Source organism: Manis javanica, unplaced genomic scaffold, assembly GCF_040802235.1.
Source record: "Manis javanica isolate MJ-LG unplaced genomic scaffold, MJ_LKY HiC_scaffold_24, whole genome shotgun sequence".
NCBI classification, from domain to species: Eukaryota; Metazoa; Chordata; class Mammalia; order Pholidota; family Manidae; genus Manis; species Manis javanica.
The window spans coordinates 924,530-943,801 of NW_027332170.1; the positions used below are offsets into that span (position 1 = coordinate 924,530).

Below are 19,272 nucleotides of genomic sequence, written 5' to 3' on the forward strand. Positions count from 1 at the left end.
AATGCTGGCGGCAGGGAAATGAGATAGAGACTGCTGCTATAACATCAACACTGAGTGACAGCCCTGGGAGATGGGGCAGCAAACTTTCTTTTTATTAATAAATGTATCATAATTAATGTTAGAATTTAGAATAACACGTGGTCAGTCTGGAAATAAAATCCAGTCTGAACACTACTAGGTATCTTGAAGCAAGGATACACACAAAAAATTTCAATTATTTCTAGTGTTATAGAGCAGAATAAACATAACTAGGAAAAATTAGGTTTACTATATTCCACAGCGTGAAAACCACAATCAGTCACATAATCAAAAAGAGATGATTAGCACTTTATTAGGTTAGCAGAGGCTCCACTTTTGCAGATTGCAGAAATAGTCAAAAAGCAGAGCTGCCCTAGAAGAGACGGATGTATAAGATACAATAACTGTTGGTAACAACAGGATATTCCACCTTGTGCATCAACATGCCCATTTTCATTCATTCCATTTATAATGATTACTTTTCATTCTTGCTTACTTAGTCATGTACACAGTGATATAAATGATATTGAAAAGGGTTCATTTTCAGAAATTTCTACACCATATTAGAGGTATTTTCCACTAGAAAAATGTTTTTCCTTAGGTCTTCCAAGTGTGAAACATATAGTAGCCTGGCCTTATCTCTGGAAATGCTTAAATACTAATGCATTTTTTAAATCAATAACTATAAACACCACGTGATTAAATTTACACAATGTGTTGTCAGAGAAATATTTTAGAGAGTGGCGTACAGTTCCAAGGGTATTCACGGGTGTAAAGGATTGCCTATCATTGTCATACCCACAAAAATTTCTTAATAAAGAATGATGAAACTAAATGTATAATCTGCCCTTGATAACGTGTGATCCTCAGCAGTTGCAAAGAACAAATGCTGAGTGTCTTGGGGAAGGAGAACAGCAGCCCTTCAGAGAGGGGTGAGCCGCTCATGCTCTGTCATGAAGGCATCATTCCTGTGGCCTCCCTTCATGTCCAGGGAATCGCAGGGCATGCCATTTCCAATTGTGATCGTGTTTTCACACTTATTCACTTCAGTTGGTCCTTTGTTCTTCCTAAATGCACACAGAAAGAATGATTGGGATCTAGTGGAGAAAGCATGATCTTGGGTACAAACACAGAGAGCAGACAAGGGGAGGGGAATCTTCGAATGGTGAAGTAATTGATGATGATGTGTGTTTTCAAATACATGTCAAAGATCATAAAGAGCTGATGAGGTGAAAAGATGCTCTCAAGACAAGAAATCTGCATGGATGATATGTACATATTTATCAGAACAAGTGATCTTTTTTGTAATAGTAAAATAAATACACATGAATATGTATATGAATGAATATACATGCATATTGATACGAATATATTTGTTAACACACATTCACACACAAACTGTATGAAGGAATATAAGGAAAATATATGGTAAATTAGAAAATTAAAAAGTTTAGCTCTAGAACTTTAAAACGGTAAGAAATTTCCCTCATAGGGTTTGACAACTAGTAGTCTGCCAATTTTTTAAAAACTTGAGAATCAGACTGAAATAAGATATCGAGAAGCAAAGTCTCATCACTTTGCAGAAAGAAATGACAATTGTAAATTGCAGATATCACCGCTTGGCTCTACTCATTACAAAGTAATTGTGTTCATTTATAAGTCAGGTTTTTGGGACTCAGAAAACATCTTACTAATTACAACTCACAGCTACAATTCCAGGTCATTCCAAAAACTCTCTATGACAGGATAAATTTTTGTGTTTCTCATTCTCAGGCCCTTTGTAGATACTGCTACCCAAGTGGTAACAGACCCTTAATATTTCCTTGGGGTGAGGAAATCTGTAACCTTGAATTCAAAGGTTCTGCCTGCCTTGTGAAAGACCAAGCACTGAGCCAATTATTCCTGACGTCACGGAGGGAGAGGGAGAAAAGAGAGGTGGGTACGCCTAGGCAACTGGAGGAAGAGTTTCCCTGAGGCTTATCACAAGTTAGACATTGGGGCACCGCGGAAGCAGGATGGTGGGCACTGAGGCTCCCAGACTTGCCCAAGATTCTCTTGTGCCAGGAATCTGCAGAAACTGCAATGAGGCAGGCCTGAACAGATCATGTGGCTGAATGGTGGGCATTGGAGTGGTGAACAGGATTGACTCCCAGTGCTGTGGATGTTCCTGAGAACCTGGCTGGGTCTCTGGCAGGTAAGGAGGTAGGGAAGAAGCCCAGTGATGCCCGAGGTAGCTTCCTACTAGTCCAACGTAAGAGTCCATCTGAATGTGCCTTAAAGAATACAGTGGAGAAGGTAGGGAAAGGAGAGAGCTCTTGTTTGCAAAAAATGACAACCAATATGGAAGGAGGAACAGAAACAGAAAACCACCACTCCAGTAATAATTGATTTTGATGAGGGTCATCAATGGATACTCAACCACTGAGAGGGAACAGCATAGTTCCATGAGCTCAGTGTAGCCCCCCCACAAGCAAAGCAATGTACTAATTTTAAAAATACATTTGCACTTTGTCAAGGGAAAATTTGGTGAACATCACCAACAATTAAAAAAACTGTCAAGTGCCTCTGGATGTGATACACTGATATTGTGTCTGTCTGTGTGTGTGTGTGTGTGTGTGTGTGTGTGTGTGTGTGTGTGTATTTAATTCATTCATTTATAAAATGCTGTGTTCCTGCCCTGTCACATTTTTACCTGAATCTCTTAGGAGCAACTAATGAGAAAAATCCAAATTTAAAGACATTTCGTAAAATAGTTGATCAGGACTCAGCACAGAGAAGACGACACTCAACTCATGTGCATAGTTGGATGGACAGGCACATGGGTGACTGACTAGCTGGTTAGACAGAAAGATGAACGTATGGATGGGCAGATCAATGAATGCACATCAGCGGCTGCCTGGCTGGATGATAACTTAATGGACTAGTGGACAGATGGTAGTTAGGTGAGTGGACAAACAATTGGGTGGATGGACTGATGCTGTAGGCAAAGTTCCTCAGACAGTAGCCCAAGGTAGACATTGAATGAGACCCACCACAAGAAAAGGAAGGAAAGGAAGGAAAGATATGTACATATATATATATATATATATACACACACATATATATATACACATACATACAGAGACACACACACATATACACACACACATATACATATATATATACATACATACGCAGACACGATATTTATCTCCTATAATGTTATTTTTTCAAGTGGATGGAAGGGAGTAGTCGTTTTCCTACTTTAGGAATCACAGGTTAGTATAGATTTTGCCAGGCTTCACTGACAGGTGATTAAATAATTTCTAATGGTTAGAGTTCCTAAAGAAAGGCCAAGTAGCATTCCAATACTGGAGACCCCACTGTCATCATTTGAAAGTATTTTGCCATTGCATATGCCAGTCTCAAATGTCACAGTGTATCACTACAGGCCCAATGCTGGGTTGGAAGTTGGGGATGATAGTCCCAGAGACCTAAGGAAAGACAGGCTTCTGTGTTTTTCCAGCCTCAGGGTGAAGACACTGCACTGGCCATTCCAAGCACTGGCCAGCAGCCAGCAGCACAGGTTGGGTGGGCACTGGAGTCTCACGGGGTGAGGATTAGAGTATTTTTGCCCCTCCTCCTGGGGACAGCGCTAGTGTTCCTTTCCATGTCCTCCAGAAAGCAAAAGCAGTTGATAGTCTGTAACCATCAGTCACATCACTTCCATTCTTAGTAGCCAACATTCATTCAATAATTGTTTTGAGTGCCTACAATAGTTTAGAAGAGACAGTTCTTGTCCTAAAGTGAAAAGAAACGGTTCAAAAAAAGGGGAAAACTCCAAATTCCCCTCATCCTTCCTCCCCTATTATATGGATTATAAAAGGGGAGTGATGGTTCAGTGGGGATAAAGCCCTAGTAACAAATGTGTATTTATAAATTATCATTAAAAAAATGTCTAGTTCACGCAATTTACCCCCAGTCATGCCTCACTGGGCTTGAAGTGGATAAGAATTCTCCGTAACAGTAAGCAGATTTTATAAACAGTCAAATCTTACCCTGAAATTTGTGTATATGAGTATGAAACCCATATTAGAAAAATCTCAGTGAATGAAGCATTCTGAAGGAGGCACTGAAACAGTGGTCTTCTGAGCAATGGTGGCAGTGTGTATGTGCCAGTGTCTGCAGTTTTAAAAAAAACGTTTTTACAGAGTTAGTTAGAAGAAAAGCTGCAGAGTGCTGGCCACATACAGATCACTCCAGGGGATTCTGCCTGACCCACGTCCACCACAAATTAAAAGCAACCCGTTGGGCAGCACAAGGGAAGGTGGAAGAACTAAACGGGAAGGTGCACATGGCTGAGGACAAGTCTCTCTTCTCTAGGACGATTCCTCAACCAACAGGATTCTGAACAAGACGGCTGTGGAAACTTAGCAAACCGAATGGTGTCAGTGGCAAATCAGGGGCATATTGTTCTTTTGTGACCTTGCATCCAGTCGTTCACAGTCTTGGCATTGCCGGGCTTCCCAAACTGCAGCGTCAGGAGCTCGCTGGCCGATGGACACAATATGCAGATCACAGATTATCTGACAGTAGTACAGCACTTTGGCACATTTCTCAGTGTGTAATCAACTGTGATCAACTGAGTCACTGCCTGCACATGGTTGTCTCTAAGAATAATAAAACCTAACTATTTTTCTGAATCATTCTGATTTGATATTCTGTTACAAATAGACATTATTTTCCCTGAAAAATAAAAATGAGTATTAATGACTTCCGCTGTTTCTGCAACGTTAGGTGATTTGCTTCAGGTAAAGGATTTTTAAAAAGTGACTGGAGTGTTGAGGGTGGATATCTCTCATCAATCCAGAGAAAAGAATGGCAGAAGGAAGAAAAGGGGTAGCAGGTGGCCCTCACAGCGAGAGGCTGTTGGGGACAAGGGTCTGTGCAAGAAAAGGTAGTGGCGGCTGAAAGCAGAAAGAGCATTGCTCTCTCCCTTCAAACTAGATAGGGCTGAAGAGCCAAGGCCCAAGAATAAACCAAAAAGCAACAAAGGACAGGCAAATGTGATTTTAAAACAGGACAGAATCAATTATTGGGGATTGGCTCTGTCCTCCTCCTCAGTACGGACTCCTGGGGAAAACGTCAGCGTTGCTGGAATGATCTCAGGGACAGTGGCAGCACACTGAGAAAGGTGGGCTTTGGCATCAAGCCTATCTGGTTTTAAACACTGGGACCACTACCTTCTAACCATGAGTTTACAGGCACATCACTCTGTATCTCCTATGTAGCAACAATAATAATAATTAGTATGTATTACATGGCAGAAATCAGACAAAGTGCTTTGTATAGATCATCTCATTTAATTGCCATTGCAGTATTATGTATATTATATTATTATCCCTGCTTTTCAAATGAAGGAACTGAGATATAAATTATATAGAGCAACTTGTTTTTCAGAATGGAACAAGATTGATGAAAGAAGTGGACATGGAATTCTATTTAATCATTCCAGGCTTCATTCAAAACACGTGTTTGATTTCTATTGGGCATGTATACTAAAGAACAGCAAAGAAAAGCAGTTATTTGGTGTAACATTTCTGATTTCATTTACCCTGCTATTTTTGGGACAATTCATTTAATTAAGATTATATAAGAATGCAAAGTTTCAGTATATGAAAATATTGGCTGAGCCCCATCCCCTTGTATGAAAAGCAAGATCTGTAGAAATTTAGTGCATTTCCATTTACTACTGACCTTTTAGGAATAGAATATAACCAGGGTTCTATGTCCTGAGTCCCTGACCTGTCTTTGATTACTACAAGATCACAATCTCCTTATAGGCAAGGACCAATCATGTTATCCGTGTATGTGTCTTCCATGATACACACCACAGCTCCTACCACAGAACGGATGGTCAATAAAAGAATAAGATATTTTTACCTCTCTGAGCCTTGGCTTCTGGGAAGATGGATTTAGATCATTGTTAAAGTCCCTTCCTAAGACTCTAATATTAAAAGTCTATTTATATGCAAGATTCATAAGTCAATTCTACATACATGCAGGTCTGAAATGCTGCTGTCTATGACTCCTTTTATAGCACAAAGTGCCACATTACAAAGAATTAGCACTTTGTAACTGCTTTCTGATGGTAGTGCTAGTAGATGGTATTGATAAAGCACTTTTCAGTGTAGAAAGCACTTGTGTATATTCTCTCCTTTGTCTTCTCATCATCATAACTATATAAGAAAATATGATCTTCATTTGCCACACACGACCTGCTCAAGATCACTCAGCTAATAAATGCCAGGGCCTGAGACTAGACCCCAAAACCAAGAGTATTCATTCTACTAAAACACACATCAAGTCAAAAACACCATTGTCATGACCATCACGGCCGCTATCGTGCACCATCACCGGCATCATCAAGCTGACCGAAGAGCTAGAACATCCACTTCCAGGCTGGGGCTGGACACAGACCTGACACAGGCATCGCTGCGAACTATACACAGCTCATCATGGTAGCCTTCCTATCCACTCAGCACCCTAACTGTTGCTCAAAAATTCAAAAAATAGCACTTTCCCAACTTTTTCCCTTCAGCAAATCTCTCATTTCCCCAAACTGCTATTCTCAACTAGATGGTGATAGAGAAGCAGCCTTCTCAAATTATTACACAAGGAGGGGGCAGTTATAAAGGTGCACTGAAGCTGGCCGGCACAAGCTTTAAGTGAATGTTAAGCACTCAGAAATTTCATACTTCAGAGGAAATTGGCACATGCTACAATTGGGGTATATAAATTTTTTATTTTTTAGAAAGCTGGTTAACCAGTTCACCACTATTATAGTAAACAGTAGACCTAGTAAGATAATTTGCCTTCTAAATGGGTGCTTGTTAACTAATACAATCCCAAGCAATGAGACACTGAACTGGAAAATTTTCTACAGTATAATAGCAACATCTGGATGGAAAAGAGACCCTTTCACAGGATCCCTTAATCATAGAAATGACTTAAGATGATCTTGGATAACAATAATAATTACAGTTTCTTTAGTGCATATTATATTCCAGGTACTTTATTCACATTTATCTCATGCAATCTTCATGGAAGCCCTGTGAGATATTATCTCTCTATTACAGATGGAGAAACAGAACCGTGGAAATTAGACAACTCAACCAAGGTCATTGAGCTAAAGGGGATATAGATGGTCTTTGAGTTCACCTAGTTTGGGCTCCAATGACTTCATGCTTGAACCTAATGCCTCTGAGTAATCAATGCAATGCTACTCTTGACACAGCTAGCAGAACTGCTAAAGCTTTACTTAAGAAACCTCCTCAAAAGTAGGTTTAACTATGGATATGTCTTAGATGACATTGGCACTCATCTCCATAGAAGCAGAATGCTTACTTAGATGACCCTGGGGTCCCTCCTGGGCTTCGAAGCTTAAGGTTTCATATCACACAACACTATGTGCATTATTATCTAACGTATGGATCAGACTGTTGAACAAATCTTTGTCTTCCTCAAGACTAAGGCCTTTAGAGGCAACACCTCTCTCTTCCATGATCAGAAAGGTCTTCACCACAACGATCAGGCTCCCCCCAGTTCAAACTGCACCCTCTCCTCCCCTTTGAATATTTTGCCCAAGAGAAACCCAACACAGGCTGTATCAAAGTTAAAACACAACAAATCAATTTATCTTCAGAAGGTTGTCGTAACTGTCCTGACTATATGTGCTAATTATTGATGCTCTTTAGGTTTACACAAGAGATTTGTCCATCTGTCTTCCTAGTGTGAACGTGAGATGAATTTGTGAAAGCGAGATTGTGACAGTAGCCTCATTTCCCCCAGGCAACAGATGATGATGCCACACAACCAGTTATTATTATATTACTGTAGAATCGGATCAGCAGAAGAAAGATAGCTGATCCCAGCGCACACTTGCTCAAAGGCCAGAAAGTGGCAGGACAATAAAGTGACAGTAACAGCTAACACTTACTGAATGCTCACTGTGGACCGGGCTCCACTCTGAGTACTCTACTGAATTAACTCTTTTTATCCCACCACATTCATTATTTCCCATAAACTTAGTTGTCACTCCAGCAAAGTTATCTATGCCCAGACAGCAAAGACTTAACCAACTTGACTCTAGCACCACAAAGCATATTTCCCTGAGCTTGGCTTCCTGACTCATGACCTGTGCTTCCTGATGTGCACACAGTTGATGGGTTCTATACAAGAGCAGAATCCAGGAGAAAAAGACTTTGCGTCTAAGCAGTCTATCTCGAGAGTCCCCTCTCCTAACTCCTACTCTAGCTGTATCATACTCGTGAGAAAACTGGGAACCAAGGAGGTGAAGTGTATTTATAAAGGCTGCCATCATTAGAAGCCACAGAATCAGAGCACTTTTGGGGTGACACAAAACTTAAAAGCCTAAGGAGGTGAAAGACCTGCACTCTGAAAACTGTAAGACACTCATGAGAAAAATTAATGAAGACACAGAAATGGAAATCTAAAAAAAACCCTTAAAAATCTTAAATGCAGGTAGTCAAATATTACAGAATATTTATTAATATTCAAAAAAGAAAACAAATTATCAACTGGCATAAACACTCTTTACATTACATGTCATGCCAAGATGAAGAAAATCAAGCAAGTATGGCTTGAACTTGATCTTAACCTTAGTGTTTAATTTTTATAAGCAAATAAATAACATGTACCCATAGCATTTCACTTATCATCTGTGACAAAAATTACAAAGTCTCCATATTTTAAATGATTACCTTCTGCTAGTAACTAGGATAAAACATATGGAAAGCAGTAAACCTCAGGAGAAACATTTAGTTGAACACAACTTTACCAAACACAACCCCCATGTCCCGTGTGAGCACCAACCCTTTGGAAAACCAGTGCAGGTGCCCCGGTTTCTCACTCACCAGAATTCCTCTTCTTCACTGTCAGAAGTGAAAGTTTACGATGCAATGAAGCACCTAGGGAAGAGCTGACTCGGTCCACTTCTCTCTGGATCAGAGATACCGGTAGACCAAATTCTGTCCTCCTTTCATCACGCTGAGAAATCCTGTCTCCTCTCCTGCCCCCACCTTAGTGACTCCCCACCTGCTCTGTAATTCACTCTTGAAGTAACATTGGTAACTCAGATGGCAAGTGTACAAGGGCCTCAGAATCTGGGCAGATGAACTGGAAAAGTGGGAATCTATCTATATAGAAGCAGTTACACTGGAAGCTCTCACACTTAGTGAAGTAGAATAAACTGGATAGTCATTAAAATGCATCCACTTCAGAGATTCTAGTTTAGAGGGTCTGTGGTAGGGCAAAGGAACCTACATTGTAAACAAGTGTTTCAGGTGATTCTGGTACAGGGAGTGGATCTGAAGTACACTTTGAGGAACACACTTCTATGTAATATCATAGACACTAGAGAGACGAGCATCCATCAAAGCGCGGGGAGTATAAGACAGTAAAAGCATGTGGCACAGGATGGTGGCTGCAGACACGGGGCCAAGAGGCAGGCCAAGGAAGGAGGCATGGAAGGAGTGTGGGACTGCCAGCATTTGGAGGTAGATGACTGCGGAAGATTCACTCTGCCTGCCCGGCAAGTCTGCTTAACTCTGCAGCTTATGAGGTCCTAACAAAGATGTTGAAATCAACTCTGGATATGAAACATTCACATGGTGTAGAATAGAGAGAAAGAAAATAAAGGAGCTAGCTAAAGGACGTTGGACTCTAAAAATTCTCTAAAAACAAGAACATAAGTGATATTTTGAAAAATCAGTTTTTTCAAAGTTTCAGATTTAGGGTATTATCTTCAAATTTCACGCAAAATTCTCTCATTTTTCTGAATCATGAACAAATAAGATGATGCTCTTTAAATTACTCCCTTTCAATATCTTACCTTCTACGTTGTCAGATTCCTGATAAAACCAGTAGCGTGACTGCAACAATGACGATGCAGAATATGACACCAAATACAATAATTCAGCTGGATGGGCACAGATGGGTCTGTGGGTGGTGCAAGAGTGGAAGGGGTTTTTGAAAATTACAGAGTCTGGTAATTCAAAAAGAAGACACTGTTGATCCACTTGCTATTCATTCTAAAATACAGTGATTAAAAACAAAACAAGACAGAAATAAAATAGAAACAGAAGGTACAGACCTCTCTCTCCATAATTCCCCCTATCTCTATAAACAGAGCGTACCCATAGCAAGAGGCTTTAGGCTGACTAGACAGTTTGGGAAGGGCAATTGTGCTGTGGTATTCTTTGCATAAGCTGCAGTGCTGGCTGCCAGAGAGATGCTTGTCTATGCATTACTGCCCCCCATTGGCACTGATGTCCCAGAAGTAACCAGAAGTCCTGAGCTTCAGTCTCTGCCCACCAGGTTTTATTTCCTGAGCAGTAGCACCTACATTAAAATGACAGAACTCTGTGTACATTGGCTTGCATAAATACCGATGGCCCGAAAAGTGTGTAAAAAGTGAGTGATAAACATGAGAAGACAAGAAAAACAGGAACGAAAACATGAAGCCAGGAGCAGCTGCAAATTCATCAATGTGATCTCTCTTTTTTTTTCTTTTTTCCATTAATTCAAGAAATATTTGCTGAAAACTTACCAAGTAAGATACTGTGTTAGGTGCTGGAGATAAAAGTGAATTGAAAATACCAAGGAGCTTACAGTCTGGAAGGATGGCAGATCAGCCCCTCCACAGCCGCAGTGCGGTGCAAAAAGTTCGGTGTGAGTAATGCAAATATGGGCACAGTGGGAGCGCAGCCGAGGAGGAAGGACATCATAGCATGAAGTCAGGGCTGCTGAATGAAAGGAAACTTTTCAGCTGTGTTTTAAGGGGCAAGTAGGAGTTCTTCAGACCAAAGTGTGTAGTGAGCACAGGAACAGAGACATGGTATTATTAATTGTTCAGTAAACTGCAAGTAGTTCCATATGATTAAAGGAAATGGTGTTTTAGGATTCTGAAAGTCTAGAAAAAATATAAAGGTAAATGTATGACTTCTCCTGGGGAAAACCTGCGTTTTGGGTGATGATGGCAACTGGGGAGGGGTTGGTGGCAGAGACTTATTTGACTTAAACCAAATAAGTGAATTTCTAACCAGAATTTACAAACTAGGTGAGGTGATTTCTTGCAGATATTATACGGCCTTTACTGAATTCCCACTGGACTGGCTGACTTCATCTACCTCCAGAGCAGCGCTGGAAAACAGAAGTATTATATGAGCCTCATATGGGACTTAAACATTTCTAGGAGCTGCATTTTTTTAAAAAAGGACAAAGAAAGAGTTGAAATTGATTTAAAAAATATTTCTGGCCAACATATCTGAGAATATATAATTTTAACATGTTATCAATATTGAGCTGGTTCACAGTTTATTTTGTAGTAATTTTTTGAAACTCACTGTGTACTTTACACTTAGAGCATATCTAATCTTGGACGAGCTACATTTCAAGTGCTTGCTAACCACATGTAGCTGGTGACTACTGGGTTGGATAGCCCAGGTCATAAACCTGACAGTAATGGCTTGAGAATCTCTGCAGACCAGCATCAAGCTATCAAGAACTACTTCCTTGAGCAAATAAAAATCTCTGCTGAGGCATGATTATTCATGAATGCGAAGGACAGTCACAGCCAGATCATCTACAGCAGGGGATGATTTCAACATACTTTTAATCAAACTATGGAATATTTTCTTTTCTCATACCTAATATTGATAATCTGGGAACACAAACCCTTCTGAAAAACAATAAACCAGTACTGAGGTACAACCCAGAGTGGAAGGAGAAGTTGCTCTGTGTTCTCTGTCTGCCTACCCGGTTGCTTAATGCTTTCCTGTTTTATCACCTCTCAGGATGACTATAAATTGTGGCTCAGTACAGACTAAACCCACCACTGAAATCTCCAGTAAGTGTCAGTCACCATGCATGTCTTCCAACCAAACTGGCCTTGAATAAGGCCAGGCCCTCATGACAGAGCTAAAATAGACATCTTCAAACTGGTCAGTCAGTCTCTCCCGTAATTCCACTGGTGTGGACATTTCGATAGAAAAGGGGGGAAAAAACACTCGATGTAGTAACAGTAAGCCTGAGTTCAGGTACTCAGTTTTTATTTTTCTAGCATGGTGACCTCAGAAAATCAGTTAAATCACCCTGAGCCTTGATTTCCTCATTTATAAATCAGGGATGATAGTAACTACTCAAAAATGACTGGTGTTGATATTAAATGCCTCAGATGCATAAGAACATGCCTTGTGAACCAGAAGTGTTATACAAGTACTAGGTAGAAGTAGTATTTTTGCCCAACCACATAGATGATTCAGCCTTGAAATTCCTATAACCTGCTTTCTAGGGACCATCACTCTTCTTGCTCTATCCTTCCCCTGGTATTGTTTCCTTTATTTTCTTACTATCCTGCTGAGCCCTGTCCATTCCCTGATAAATCCTCACCCTACTGGCCATCCTCACCCCCCAAATAGCTTCTCCTCCTGGGACCTCCAAAACAGACACTTTGTTGTGAACATATTCATCTACATCCTGGACCTTCACCCAGAGCACTGCCTCTCCCTCCTCACAGTAACTGAAGGCTGGTTTAACCACAGTGCCTTCATTTTCCTTGTAGTCCTCCCAGATCACAGGGCTTGCATAAAACCCTTGTCACGGGGAAATACAATCTTCCTGATTCTTACTTCCCAAGTAGTGGGTCTTAACAGCATCCTTAGGGGCAGAGTGCTGGAACAATTCCACTCAAACCTTCTTGTTCATCAGGCTAAATCACTACCCGCTGGTACAGATGCTCAATGTCTTTGCATCAGCTAAGTAAAGAGATGACTGCTCACACAAAAACCTTTGGCATTTGATTATATACTCATTATCTTGAACGTTAATATTTTACAGAGAGCAAATGAGTTCCCTCACTAGATATTTCCCTTGGTAAAGAGAACAATATGCATTTCAGTAACTTGGAAGGAGTCCTTTGTGAGGAGAGTTCTGTGGTTTCAGTCATTCTTTCTCAGGAAGTAGTTTTTTCCTGCCTCCTTCCTCCAGTATACCTTTGCCACCAACATCAATCATGTGTGGGATGTGGAGTTCTGACACACATAACGTGCCCACTAATTGAAATAAACACACATTGCCTCCTTCCACTTTTGTAAAGAATACATTTCACTTTTGAAAAGTTGTCGTGATGAACAGAGAAGAGGAGTGGAACTGGCAGTTAAAACTATGTAAAACTTGAAATGGGTTAAAAACTATTAAGAGGATCTGGGGAGTGCACTTTTCTGGAAAAAGTCCACCTCTTATTATCTTTGAGTTATATTGCAAATCTACAAATCGCAGAAAATGGATGAAATGTAAATGATTCTTGTGCATAGAAGACGAAGGAAACTGTGTCTGGTGGAACATGGTAGAGTACTTCCCAGTGCAAAAGCCTGGGTGGGGCATCTCTTTGTAAATGAACATCAACATTCCTCAATCACTGTACATGCGTGGTGCCTTGAAGTCTCCTTTGAACTGATTTTATCATTTTGTAAGTTCCCCCATTAATTAATAATAAAAGCCTCAATAGCATTATTTTTAATTTGTATGAGTCATGATATTGACCTTTTCCTTTAAAACATATGTTTTAAAAGTAAAGACTGTAGGAAGCCAAGATGGTGGCATGAGTAGGACAGTGGGAATTTCCTCCCAAAAACATATACATTTTTGAAAATACAACAAATACAACTAATCCTAAAAGAGAGACCAGAAGATACAGGACAACAGCCAGACTACATCCACACCTGAGAGAATCCAGTGCCTGGTGAAAGGTGTAAGATACAAGCGCCGGCCCAGTGGAACCCGAGTGCCCCTCACCCCAGCTCCTGGCGGGAGGAGAGGAGTCAGAGCAGGGAGGGAGAGGGAGCCCAGGACTGCTAAACCCTCAGCCCAATTTGTTGCATTTTTGAAAATAGCTTTCCATACCAGAGCCCAAACACAGTGCATGGGTGGGGTGCCAGAAACTAGGGAAACAGGAGAGCAAGACCTTTGAGCAGGTCCCGAAGCTGGCACCCCTGTGACAAAAAAAGGGAGTGCTTTTTTAAAGTATTAAAGGGACAGGGATGCCACAGCTGGATGGAAGCTAACTGGATCAAAGTCCAGCAGCTGGAAATTCCAGGGAATACCGGGCACACTAACCCCCTGGGCAACAGCTGTGAGAACCCTCACGGAGGTAAACAGCCAAACAGACCCCCATCAATGACCCCTCCGGGGCCCTGCGTTAGCAGAACAGCAGCCTCAGGCTGACCATGCCCACAGCAAGGGAGCTTCCTCCATACTAGCTGGGCAAGATACAGAGACCCAGTTTACACGCAATTGCCCAACACAAGCCACTACAGGTCGCAGTTGTCCCAGTAAAAAAAGGCAGAAGCTAGTGAAAAGCCTTGGCCCTCCCAGCTGACAGAAAGTTAAAAGCTCACCATTGCACCTATCAACATGAAAAGGCAAAAATATTTGTCCAGACAAGACTAACCCAGACAGCTTCGATATCTGCTACATCTTTCACTGAGAAGGAACCTGGGGTGATTGATTTAACCAGTCTCGCTGAAAAAGAATTCTAAACAAAAGTCATAACCATGCTGATGGACTTGCAGAGAAATATGCAAGAACTAAGGAGGGAGAATATAGAAATAAAACAAGCTCTGGAAGGACTTTAAAACAGAATGGATGAGATGCAAGAGACCATTAATGGACTAGACATATCCTATAAAGGATTGACACCCAAAATAAAAAAGAGCCCATGCACCTCAACAAACAAAAGTATATAGTCCAATTATAAATGGGCACAGGATCTGAACAGACAGTTCTCCAAAGAAGAAATTGAGATGTCCAGCAGACACATGAAGAGATGCTTCACATCGCTAATCATCAGCGAAATGCAAATTAAAACCACAATGAGGTATCACCTCACACCAGTAAGGATCACCACCATCTATAAGACAAACAACAACAAATGTTGGCGATGATGTGGAGAAACAGGAACCCTCCTACACTGATGGTGGGAATGTAATTTAGTTCAACCATTGTGGAAAGCAGTATGGAAGTTCCTCAAAATGCTCAAAATAGAAGTACCATTTGACACAGGAATTCCACTTATAGGAATTTACCCTAAGAATGCAGCACTCCAGTTTGAAAAAGACAGATGCACCCCTATGTTTATCGCTGCACTATCTACAATAGCCAAGACATGGAAGCAACCTAAATGTCCATCAGTAGATGAATGGATAAAGAAGATGTCGTACATATACACAATGGAATATTACTCATCCATAAGAAAAAAACAAATCCTACCATTCCCAACAACATGGATGGTGCTAGAGGGTATTGTGCTCAGTGAAGTAAGCCAGGCGGAGAAAGACAAGTACCAAATTATTTCACTCATATGTGGAGTATAAGAACAAAAGAAAACTTAAGGAACAAAACAGCAGTAGAAGCACAGAACCCAAGAATGGACTATAGATACCAAAGGGAAAAGGACTGGGGAGGACGGGTGGGAAGGGAGGGATATGGGCAGGAAGAAAAGAAAGGGGGCATTATGATTAGCATGTATAGTGTTGGCAGGGCACAGGGAAGGCTGTGCAACACAGAGAAGACAAGTAGTGATTTTACAGCATCTTACTATGTTGAAGGACAGTGACTGTGAACTTGGTGACAAGTAGTGATTTTACAGCATCTTACTATTTTGATGGACAGTGACTATGAATGGGGATGTGGGGTTGCTTGGTGAAGGGGGGAGCCTAGTAAACATAATGTCCTTCATGTAACTGTAGATTAATGATACTAAAATAATAAAAAAAGCAAAGACTGTAAATTGACTAAAGAAGGTAAGTCCCTAGAGACCCAAGAAATGTGAATATTTTTCTGGGCTTGTAAATAAATGTCAAAGGTTTGACGTGTCCCTCAAAACGCCTTATACTTCTTAACTCATTAAATCTCTCAACAACTCTGAGAGAGGGTTGCCATCATGATTCCCATCTTATAGGTGATAAGAGGAAAGCAAAATGAGGGGAAGTAACTTGTCTGTATTCAAATAGTTAGCAAGAAACTAAACCAGAATTAAAAACCTAAGCATTCGGGCTCCAAGACCTGTGTGATGAACCATCACACAATAGGGCCACACAAAGTGCTCTTAGCAAAAGATGACACCACTGAATGTTCTTAGAAATCATCAAAACCAGGGCTTCTCAAGCACAACATGATTGACATTTGGGGTCAAATAATTCTTTGCTGTGAGGGTAGTCCTGTGTATAGTAGGATGGTTAGCAGCACCCCTACTTTCTGTCTACTCAATGTTGGTGGCCTCCCTCTCCTGCCAATTGTGATACTGGCAAATGTCTCCTTGGAGGGAACACTGCCCCAGGAGGAAAAGCACAGATCTACACTGACCTCTAATACAAACTGACAAAGTGAAATTTTAACATATTAATAAATTAGTCATTGGAAAGCAGAGTGAATTCTTCAAAATCTATGAAAACAGTTTAATTAGTTAACAAGTTGATTTACCAGCACAAGACATATCTAGCGATGATTAGCTTATGGCTGACTGTATCTCAACAGCAGGAAGGGTGTGGTTTTTTGGAGGATCTGTAACCACAAACCAGAAGGACACCCTCTGGGTTACGTTCCAAAGTAGAACATGGCGAATGCTGCAGATGATGGAAAGAAAAAGTACATTTAAGGAAATAGTGTCAGATTGCATTAGAACATCCAATCTGGTGTTACTACATCTAAAGTCGCATCTTACCTAGAAATGACAAGTCATGTCTACCATTACAAAGCTGTCTTATTGAGAAGAATACAAAATAGGAAATTTCCTTTGTTTCAAAATCACATAATTAGGGATTATTCCTTAACTAAGAATTTACCAAATTAAAAAAGAATTTCTCAGGAGAGACCATTAGGGATCTCATTCTCCATCAGCATTAGCTAACTGCATGCCTACTTCCCCAGCACGTGGCCTCTCTCTGAACTACAGAAGCCTTTTGTGTTTTAGTTCAAGCGTTTCACCTCTCAGACACAGAAGAAAAATCTGTTGCCCAGTCTTGATCCAATCCTTGCTTGCTCTGTTGGCCACTATTTCTGCCCCTTCCCGCCTCTAGTATTAGGGCCAGCCCAATAACAGACCTCCAAACTGATATGCTATCAACAGTTTACCAGCAGCCTTTGAAAACTCTATTTGTAGTTACCTGATTTCCAACTGCAAAGTGGAACTGGGTCTCATTCTGCTCTGTATACACGGATTACCAGTAGAAATGACAAGAAAGAAATGGCATTAGAGTTCAGACTGGAGATGATCTACATATGAATGTTTGAAATACATGAAGGTTCGATTTTAGAGTTCACATTAAATCAATGTTTTTGGAGATAAAACAGTAATGCTGAATGGCTTTCACAATTTCCTTATGAACAAAGCTGCAAAAATTGACATGAGCAACCATGCCAGAAAAAAAGAAAACACATCCCTTTAAAGACTAGTAAAAGTGAACTGATTAGCCTTCCTCAAAGAGCATCCTAGAAGAGCACTATGTTCATTTTACAATGGTGCGAAAGGGTGCCTGCCCGTCAATTTCCTGTACTTTTCGCGACCTGGTAGGAGTAATTCCATTTTCCCCCTTACATGTCAGGTACAAAAGGCAACGGCTCCTCGGCTCCTCTGGCCAGAGGCAACCCCCCTGGGCCCAGCAGTGCCAAGCTTGTTCAGGGGGCGAACGCACCCCGGGATGGTCGCGAGTCCGGAGGGCGCTGACCTGGCGCAGGCGCGCCCACGTGCTGTCCTTGCGCCGCGAAGCCAACGGTCAGCTGAGCCCTGCGGGCCTCCGTCCGTGGAACGTCGGGAAGCTGAACAGGGCGCCCACCGCACCGTCGCCATGGGACACTACCTGGGCAGAGCCTGGGTCCGACCATCGCCCACCGCCGAGCCCAGCCGCAGCTCTGCGTCCGCTCGCGACCGCTCCCCGCCGTCCCGCCCGGCTGGACCCGCACCAGAACCCGGTCGGGTGAGGCTCCCGATGCCCAGAGGCCTTGCTCGGCAGGACGCCCGGGGCCCGCCCCGCCAGACCGCCGCGGGGCGAGCCCTTCCCGGCCAGCGCAGGACTCTGGTTGGGAGCTGGCGCTGCTCCGCCCGCCGCCCCGGCGCACGCAGAGCCACGGCGCCCTGTGGGTCCCCCAGCCTGGGGGCAGAGGCGGCCTCTCTAGCGACCCAACGGCCGAGAGGTGCCCGCGCCAGGCCAAGGACACCGAGCTGAGGGCCCGCACCCCGCGCCGGGGCAGGAAAAGGAGCCTCAGCGGACCTCCCCGCCTCGAAGGCCACCACACCAAGAGGCGGCGGCTGAGCCGGGAGCCTTCAGGCCCGCGCGGAGAGATGTAGGGGTCCCTGCCTGCGCGTCCAGCCCCTGGCCTCTGGGAAGCCTCTGCTCCGGGCGCTGAGGAGCCGCAGCTGACGCCACGACCACAGCCTGCCCCCTGCCCACCCTCCCCTCCCTCCCCACCCCAGGAGGGCGACTCCCCTTTACCCGCCTTGACCTTATCTGAAATAACAGGAGGCAGTTTTCTGTTACACAGTTTGTCCGTGTCTTTTTTGGATGGAGTCACAGAGCGGGATCTCATCCACGCCACGGTCTCTCCCCATGGAGCAGCCTACACGTCCACCAGTAGCCGACTGGATAAAGTAGATGCGTTCCCCTGGGAATGCCTGGGGTCGGATAACTGCGGTTGGCTTGCTGCCATCCTTTGCACTGTAGCGGTGTAGCAGAATCCCTGGACTGCCCGCTCTAGGTGCCGGTAGCATAACCCCACTGTGAAAAAATATCTATCTCCAGTCATTGCCACATATTCCTGGGGTGCCGGGTGGGGGGAGTACCTGTCAAAAAAAAAAATCACCCCAGTGGAGAACAACTGAGGGACAGTGCCCTCTAGTGACAGAAACAGTCAGATTCGTGCTCCGAAAATGGGGTAAGGGGGGGTATTTAACGCACATCAAATACAAAGGTGAGCACCATGAAGTGCTGTGTGCTTGACAAAAACATCACCCCCATTGAGAAGAATGTTCTGGGTGTGAATTATTCATGGTTTTGCGTTATTGATAAATGTAAAAAAAAAGTATCTGTGTATTTACCCTCTTCAGGCTGCAAAACATTAAAAAGTTAAACAATATCAAACGGGGGGGGGAGGTCCCAGGCAGTGCGGCCGTGTCGGGGGGCAGCCATCTGGAGCAGCACT

General features: G+C 42.6%; 1 protein-coding gene across 4 annotated transcripts in view; it reads right to left on the reverse strand.

Moving 5' to 3' along the window:
* Positions 1-306: 306 nt before the first annotated feature.
* The window catches only part of LOC118971528 (transcription initiation factor TFIID subunit 1-like), a 142,671-nt gene continuing 123,705 nt past the window's right edge, over positions 307-19,272 (reverse strand). Inside the window, exons 39-40 of one of the 4 annotated variants that reach the window (XR_012127641.1) lie at positions 17,241-17,281; positions 16,609-16,700 (exon numbers count right to left, since the gene is read on the reverse strand). The gene's annotated coding sequence lies outside the window, so the exon portion shown is untranslated. Of the gene's footprint in view, positions 1,086-16,608; positions 16,701-17,240; positions 17,282-18,776; positions 18,914-19,272 lie in introns of those variants that run through there. The other 3 variants (XM_073228299.1, XM_073228301.1, XM_073228300.1) reach the window with 3 other exon arrangements.